At 38.5% G+C, this 9,004-nt stretch overlaps 1 long non-coding RNA gene across 1 annotated transcript; it reads right to left on the minus strand.

Annotated features, from left to right (window-relative positions):
* Window positions 1–3,423: 3,423 nt before the first annotated feature.
* On the minus strand, window positions 3,424–8,069 carry LOC129634249 (uncharacterized). Its single transcript, XR_008705491.1, has 2 exons — window positions 7,244–8,069; window positions 3,424–4,474 (listed from the first exon to the last, which is right to left on the minus strand). It is a non-coding gene; the product is annotated as an uncharacterized LOC129634249 (long non-coding RNA).
* Between the last annotated feature and the right edge of the window lie 935 nt (window positions 8,070–9,004).

The following is a 9,004-nucleotide window of genomic DNA, read 5'->3' on the forward strand; positions in this document are numbered from 1 at the left end:
TCAGCTCCAAACTCAGTCTCAGTCACTTTACATCTGCAGAGACTCAGCTCATCATCTTCTCCTTCAGACCAGCACCCCTTCCTACATTCCCTGCTTTAGTGAATGATAAATCACATCATTCCAGTCAGAATCTTTGTAGATAGCTATGGTTACTCTAAATATTTAATTAATGACTATATTGTGTCAGATTTTCTCATTAAAATCTCTTTTATTCATCTCTTTCCTGTCACCACACTATAATACCATTAGGTCAAGCATTCTTTGCATAATCTCTCAACTGAAAATACCAGTGATTTTCCTATTTCTAGTTTTGGTTCTGCCCCATACAGCCCATTTTGCTTAAAGATGCCAGAATAAACTTTCAAACTCATTTGATCAAAAGTGACTCATGTTCAGACATATTTGACTATGTGGGAGTTCCACCAATGTGTCTCCTTTGCCAAGATGGTTAATAATAGTAATAAAAATTGTTATGATGATTTATTGAGTGATGATATAGGACCCTTTGGGTATAAGAACTATATACGTATTAACCCATTTCTCATATTGACTATTGGAGAAGGCAATGGCACCCCACTCCAGTACTCTTGCTTGGAAAATCCCATGGACGGAGGAGCCTGATAGGCTGCAATCCATGGGGTTGCTAAGAGTCAGACACGACTAAGTGACTTCACTTTCACTTTTCACTTTCATGCATTGGAGAAGGAAATGGCAACCCACTCCAGTGTTCTTGCCTGGAGAATCCCAGGGATGGGGGAGCCTGGTGGGCTGCAGTCCATGGCGTCGCACAGAGTCGGACATGACTGAAGTGACTTAGCAAAGCATAGCATAGCATATTGACTATGAGGTAGGTTCTATTACTACTTCCACTTTACAGATATGATAACTGATGCACAGACAGCTTGAGTAACTTGCCCCGAAGTACATAGCCAGCGAGCGGCGATATGTGTGTGTGTATGTGTGTACTCAGTAATGTCTGACTCTTTGTGACCCATGGATTGAGGCAAGAATACTAGAGTGGGTTACCATTTTCTTCTCAGGGGACCTTCCCAACCTAGGGATCGAACCTGCATCTTTTGCACCTTCGGTACTGACAGCCTGATTCTTTACGATCAGCACCACCTGGGAAGCACCCCAGCAAATGGAAAAGCTAGGATTTAAACTTAATCTGACTCTAGAGTCAGTTCAGTTCAGTTCAGTTCAGTCGCTCAGTCATGTCCGACTCTTTGCGACCCCATGAATCGCAGCACACCAGGCCTCCCTGTCCATCATCAACTCCCGGAGTTCACCCAGACTCATGTCCATCGAGTTAGTGATGCCATCCAGCCATCTCATCCTCTGTCGTCCCCTTTTTCTCCTGCCCCCAATCCCTCCCAGCATCAGGGTCTTTTCCAATGAGTCAGCTCCTCGCATGAGGTGGCCAAAGTACTGGAGTTTCAGCTTTAGCATCATTCCTTCCAAAGAACACCCAGGACTGATCTCCTTTAGAATGGACTTGTTGGATCTCCTTGCAGTCCATGGGACTCTCAAGAGTCTTCTGAGTCAGTGCTGACTGAATTCAAACTTATTACTACAACATACAAGTCTCTGCATGGCTTATCCTTTTAAAACTTCTCAGGTCTCTTTTCTCAAACATCTTTCTCATACCATACTCTCAGGTTATGTTAAATATATTGCAGGTCCCTTGCCAGCATCACACTCTCATCTTCCATGACATTTACATGAGGTACCTTTGACTGTGATACCTCTCTTGCCTGTCACCCAATTAGAACTTATTTAAGACTTCCCTGGTGGCTCAGACGGTAAAGCGTCTGTCTACAATGTGGGAGACCTGTGTTCGATCCCTGGGTCGGGAAGTTCCCTGAAGAAGAAAACGGCAACCCACTCCAGTACTCTTGCCTAGAAAATCCCGTGGACGGAGGAGCCTGGTGTCCATGGGGTCACAAAGAGTCTGACATGACTGAGCGACTTCACTTTACTGGAACTTATTTATCCTTTAAGACTGTCAAAATCCATTTTGTCTACCTCTAGGAAATCTCTTGTTGATGTCGGTGTCCATTAGTGCCTTATCAGTCTGTGCCTCCATTATAGCAATCTCTCCATGCCACTATATATTTACATGTTTCTTTGTTTTATATTCCCCTTAACACCGAGAATTCCCTGACAAGAGGAAATCTTTCAGTTCTATATCCTGGTGTAGTGTGTAACAATGAATGCTTTATACATCATTTTAAAATAATCAATTACTGGATGCTTGGGGCTGGTGCACTGGGACGACCCGGAGGGATGGAATGGGGAGGGAGGAGGGAGGAGGGTTCAGGATGGGGAACACATGTATACCTCTGGCGGATTCATTTTGATATTTGGCAAATCTAATACAGTTATGTTAAGTTTAAAAATAAAATAAAATTAAAAAAAAAAGAATTGAAAAAAAAAATAATAATCAATTAATGAAATAAATGCCACCACCATTTTATAATTAATGAATACCACCATCATTTATTGCTATCTCATTACAACCCAGTTTCAGGGTTATCTTGTAGAGAAAGTGATCCTTAAAAATGAGGTCCACAATAGAGGAATATTGAAAAAGAGAAAGGAAAAAAGTCACTGAGCATAGGGAATCTAGTTGTTGATGCAAAGGCAATTCTTAGATATCTAGAGGCTACCATTAGGACACTGGATATAAGAGGAGGGGAATGAAGGTTAGAATGTTATGAAGAAGAAAAAGAATACATTAAAAATGGGATGCTAAGAAATGATGCAAATGCAAATTTAACAGTTTCATTTGGTAGGATTAAATGGACTCAGCTTTCTAAGACCTTAATAACTATCTTTTGTTGTTGCAATAATAATTTCTTTCTTGAGAAATGAAACCAATTAGTTACAGTCCTCTCACCACACCAAACTGTTTTCTTTGTTCTGCCAGCCTATAGATGCTTAGTTACAAATAGAAAAAAAAAAATCTGTTAATCATTTTGCCAAGTTAGAATTTTGGAATTAAATGTGAGATTTTTGCATTCACATATATTGACTAGGGAGACCTCTATGCAGTGGGCAAGTTGTTCTCTTTGGAGAGAGGCATTTAAAGAAGAGTAGAGGTGCTGGTAAAGAGGGCTCAAGAGTCTGAAAATCCAGCCAAAACTAAAGTTTAAACATTTAGAGAAGATTGGTACTTGGAAAGCTATTCACCAGTGCAAATGTTCTAGCCTGGAAAGGTAAAAAATAAAATGCTGTTTACAAGTTTTCTCTGGTTTGTTATATAAAATGTGTTGTGCATGTGATATCTAAATTTAAAGTAACACGATTTAAACTGCACTGTGTGATGAAGAGTCCTCTGAGGTCACTAAAGCTTTGATTTTCCAGTTAGCTTATTTTATAGCTAGTGCTTTGGAAGCCATCAAGTCCATAACGAGATAGATCAATCAGATTGTTTTTATTGGTCTACTGCGTACCATACACTATACACAGCAGTATTCATTGAATCAGACTGCTTGGGAACAGCAGCTTTAACCTTGAGGCTTGAGCAGAGAAAATAACAGCTTCAAAATTAAATCTCCATGAATTATATATATTCTTATATAAAATTGAATTTTTAAACAGTGTCAATTGAAATCCATTGGTAATGAACCAAATACAGTTATTTCAAAGAAGAATCGTGGTCAAAACATCCCATGTTCACTGATTTAAAGTAGCTTACTAAACTTGGTATTCAAATATCAGACCTTGCAGTGGTTCAAAGAAATATATATTTTAATGGCTTTAATAATACACTATTTAAAGGTAAAGCAAAAAGAAATACATGACCTTCAGAAGTTGCTTCAAATGCCTATGATGATTTTAATTTTTTTATGTTTGCTTATGTGCCTTTCAAAAAAATCTAAGGTATATTAAAACATGTAAGCCAATCATATGGTAAATGGTGCACTTATGCTATTCCATAAATGTTCATTATTTTCTCCAGATTTTTGAGAAGGCTCAAAGATTGATATAAAAATCCACAAATTTCCTGACTACTGGTCTTCTCAGTGCAAATCCTTAACTTTTTCAGTGATCAGATTCCTTTACAACTCAAATGGCAATCAAGGGGAACATGGAGAAAGCGTTGCAAAGATCCCTAATCACAAATCATGTATCCTCAAGGACAAGATCAGGAATTCACATTACAAAGTCCACATGAGTATATATAACCAAGGGCAGAATTCATATACAGAGGATCTAATCTGTGAGATGGAGACATAAAGAGAATCTCTGTAGAATTGAGGACTCAGGTAGCTGAGATTGATTTCATTTAAGGAATTCTTCCAAACTGAAGGAAATGCACACTCAAACCATCATTTAGGAAAAATAATTATTAACAAGTCCCAGAAGTTAACTGGTAAGGAATTGGTTTCTTGGGGTCAGTATCTTAAAGATGTGCTGAAGTTCATGCTACAGCTTCCATCTTAGCAGTGAACAGGATGCAAATCCAGAGCTAGCAAACAAGTAAAAAAAAGTGAAAGTGTTAGTTGTATCTGACTCTTTGTGATCCCATGGACTTTAGCCTACCAGGCTCCTCTGTCCATGAAATTCTCCAGGTAAGAATACTGGAGTGGGTCGCCACTTCCTTCTCCAGGGGATCTTCCAGACCCAGGAATTGAACCTGGTTCTCCTGCGTTGCAGGCAGATTCTTTACCCTCTGAGCCACAGTATAAAATTGTTTTACTTTAACTCAGACACTGGGTGGGAGGGCTCAAGTTTCATAATGTAGGTCATTCACTAATACCTACAACTGACCAAGCCTAGGTGAATAGACAGTTGTCACAGTTCCCAGAGCACTCTAAAATGTCAATGTCCTCCTGTCTGACACCAACGAGCAGGTACCAGGACCAGAACTAACAGCTTCTTATAACCTTTGGACTCCCTTAAAGCTTACCTCTTAGCCTCTATCAGGAAGAATTTCACTAAGAAATACTCTCATAATATTTCAAGGTCTCAAAATTAAAACATTACCCCTAAATATTTGATTAGACTGAAAAGGGCTAAAAAAATTATATTCAACTTTCAGAAAAGATGTAATTTTTCTGCTTCTTCTTGACTTTTTTCCTTCTCTGCCAGCAGATTTTAAATTCTACAAGAGCAGAGCCAAGTCTATTAAATCCACTGTTATATATCCATCACCTAGTAGGTACTCATCCAATATTTATGGAATAGTAAATGCATGAAGAGATAGATAAGTGTTGCTGCTGTTGAAATTTTTTTAAATCTTATCTTCTTGAATTTTCTGAAACAACTCATGGTGATTCTCTTTTTCCTATAGCAATCTCTTTAGAATAGTCCTTTATAACTTGGCACCAACTTGTCTTTCTAGGATTATCCTTTGTGACATTTTAAAAATACTTCTTGGCATTTGCTGAAAATATTCAATACTTTTCTTACATTAAATGCCTTTCTTATAGTAAGGCACAGTAAAGCCAGCACTAAACAAATACTTGAGAAAATTTCATGCATGCTACTTATGAGGCAAAATAAGGTATCAAATCATTTCTCTCAGTCTTTACTGGTATACTGTGATTTTGTTGGACCAAAAGTAGGGTCTTCAATTAATCTATGACTTACTCCAAGACTAACTCAGTATTTTCTACATGATAGGTATTCAAAAAATATTTGGGGATTAGAAGAAGAATGAAAGCTAATTCCACTAGACATTAATGTAAAATAATCAGAGTAATTAATAATTTCTCTAATATAAATGAGTGGCTTCATTCAATACAACAGAGCTATTGACCTTGGGGCACTGAGACATCAGTCTTGAAGAAGGACCAATACCTAGAGGCAGAACATACGGCTGAAGTCAGAGAGTGACAGTGTCTAAGGGCCACTGTCTAAGCAGAAGGCATCTCTTTGGCATTTTTCTTCAAAATTCTCTGAGCCTGTGGCAGTATGGCAATGAGTCTGCTAGATATATTAATAGAGCTGTAGCACTTAAGGAAGTGAATGTGACAGCTGCAATTTAAACCTGCCCTGGGGGCAAAACTTAGGGCTAAAGGAGAAGCATGCTTAACAAGGCTTTATATTTTAGAAAAAGTCCCCAAAAGTGCGCAAAATGCACCATTGGATAAAACTAAGTTTTCTAAAAGACACTTTTCCATGGAAACTGACACAGATGGAAGAAAACGGTCCACAGGTTTACTGTGAATCAGACATCATTCCTTTCTACCTGCTTTGTCCTCATATATGAGGCAACAGACAGAGCAACTCAGAGAGGGCTGCAGCTTATCAGAGCAAGGGACCCTAATGTGGATGCTGTCTTCAGTTGTATTCACAACGTTATGGAAAGGCGCTGCAAGGGAATGGTCAACTTATGTTCCAAGTGACTCCTGAGTTTAATCCTGAGTTTAACGTTCAATAAACATGTATACTGCTCATCTACCACGTAGCATACACTGAGGCAGCTTTGTATAACAGCAATGTGACATAACTAGTTGTGCAGATTCAAATTTTGGCTTGTATCCATGCCTTGATGCATTCATTAAGTAAGCTCTGCAACTAATAATAATAATATGTGTTGAGAGGTTACTAACTGCCAGACACTGGGCTACGGGTTATATCATTTAATCCTTATAACTAATGAAATAGATACTGCGATTATGATTTCCCTTATAATAAAGGGTTACAATTTATTTTTTTCCTTCCAGCTATAAAACACATAGATTCCCCCTTGTACAAATGAAGAAACTACAGTCTAAAGAGATGAACTAACTATTCCAGTGTGACTCAATATACATGACAAACCTGGGATGTGAATCCGGGCAGTCTGAATCTACACACAAGATATTAATTGATACTTTATGTTGTCTCCTAATTAATTTACAATTTCAGGTTCTTATTTTTCATCTAAAAAATGAGGACAGAAAAACAGCTTCCTTGCTATCATGAGAATTAAAAAGGATGCTCTAGTTTTAATGACAGAAATAAGGTACAGAAATCATCTAACATAGTAGGCAGTCACTAACCTATCTCCATTATAATCCAGTATTATTTTTTTGTTTTTCATTGATTTCTCCCATCCTTGAACTTTCACATATTTGATAGTTTAAACTATAAAATTTAAAATCCACCCATATCCTGTCTTGTCCTACTGGCTGTTTCCTATGCACTATAACCTTCTATTCCTACATGGTTAATTAACACATTTATGGATGAAAGCAGTTTTCATACAGTACATATCCCACTTAATTTAGCAACTCTCAGCTGAACTTACCTTCAATTCACTTCTCTGTGGTCTTCTGATTGGTTGGTGAGATCTCTCTGAGTTCTTCTCTGTTTCCTGATTCATCTTCCACTAGCAAGAAGCTATCACACTCAATCTTTCCATTTCAATGGCTGCCTTAAGGTCCAAAGCTGTGGATCAGGAAGGAAGAGCAAACCCACCGGTGAACATGATTCCTGACCTCAGTGGGTCTCTCCTCTGTGTAGCTTTTGAGCCAGAGTTCATTCCTCCTCACCACTCTTTAGAGATAAGTCCAGAACAGCAACCTCCGGCACCCAGGACCCAAGTGTCTCCATCCCAAGATTCCCCTGCCAGCCTTGGTAAATCTCATGAAATCCCGTGAGATCAGGCTTCCTCTGGGAAGAAAGGTTGCAGCTGCAACACCTCAGGCAGTTCCCTGAGCTGCCCTGGCCCTCATGGCATCCCAGCCCATCCTCTTCCTCTATCAGGATCCACACATCCTACCTACAGACACCTAAAGTCACAGAGCACCCCCCTGCAGGCTCTACCTGTACTTTGCTGGCTTCCCTAGAAAACCCCACACTCCTCCAATCAGACCAGGCCTCTGCCGGGCCAACAGGTATTCTCCATGGTGTTCAAAACAAAACAAAGCCAGTTTTGGTAATAAAGGTACATTTGATTTCTATTTGCCTAACTTCTCTTTCTGTCAATTGGTTCTAAACTCTAGATGATTGAAAAGGGAGGTTAAGTATTAATTCTCTAACCATTTCCCAAAAAATCCACATCTAACCAAATTATTTTTGTTTTCACACTTGTGACTTAAAACAGCTATTTTACATTTCAACTTTAATAACTATATAATATAATAAATATAATCAAGTCTTTTGGTTATTTCAGAAATGTGGTTTGGTTTTCACTGGACTAAGAAATAACTTAGGAAAAGGCACCTACCACATTTCCTGATACATATTTGGTGTTGAATGAATCTAATTTACTCTTTTTCATTCCAAGTATACAACACACACAGTGGCTCAGCAGTAAAAAATCTGCCTGTCAAAGCAGGAGATGCTGGAGATGTGGGTTCCCTTTCTGGGTTGGAAATATCTCCTGGAGTAAGAAATGGCAACCCACTCCAGTACTCTTGCCTGGAGAATCCCGTGGACAGAGGAGCCTGGAGGGCTACAGCCCATAGTGTTGCAAAGAGTCAGACATGACTGAAAACTAAGCGCACACACACAAAAAACACACAGGTTTTAGTACAGAAAAAAATAAGTTCTGTTTAAAATAGCTGGCTAATCAAGTTTACTTGAACATCATATCTTTGTTTGGTCCTCACAATGTCTATCTAACATGGAAAGCTCTTCTAAACTATTGGCAAGCTTTGTAACCAGGAAATTGTTTTTGTATGAATCATGGTTAATTGCAAGGTGCAGTTGCAAGCAATCTGTATTAATTAGCTTAACATCAAGATCCTCCAAGAAGCTACCGTTTGTCTTCTTTGAACCTCAGATACTCATTTCAGTCTTTTTCAAGTTCTTTACTCAAGTTTCTTTCAGTATGAATTTCTGTAATTCTGAGATTAAATAGCTTAGAACTACAATTCTGGGACCCTCTTCAGATAGGCTTCAGGATTCTAATTAGTTCCCATTAATTAGATAGTGGAACAAAATCTTTGGAAGGCAAAAATAAATTGGGAGTTAACTTCCTCCAACTTTATCTATTGCTGCTACTAAAACGGTTTGTGGACACATTCATTTCTTCATAGTATTCCAATCTTCAGTTTCACGGGTA

The sequence above is a fragment of the Bubalus kerabau genome, chromosome 19 (assembly GCF_029407905.1).
Source record: "Bubalus kerabau isolate K-KA32 ecotype Philippines breed swamp buffalo chromosome 19, PCC_UOA_SB_1v2, whole genome shotgun sequence".
Classification (NCBI taxonomy): domain Eukaryota; kingdom Metazoa; phylum Chordata; class Mammalia; order Artiodactyla; family Bovidae; genus Bubalus; species Bubalus kerabau.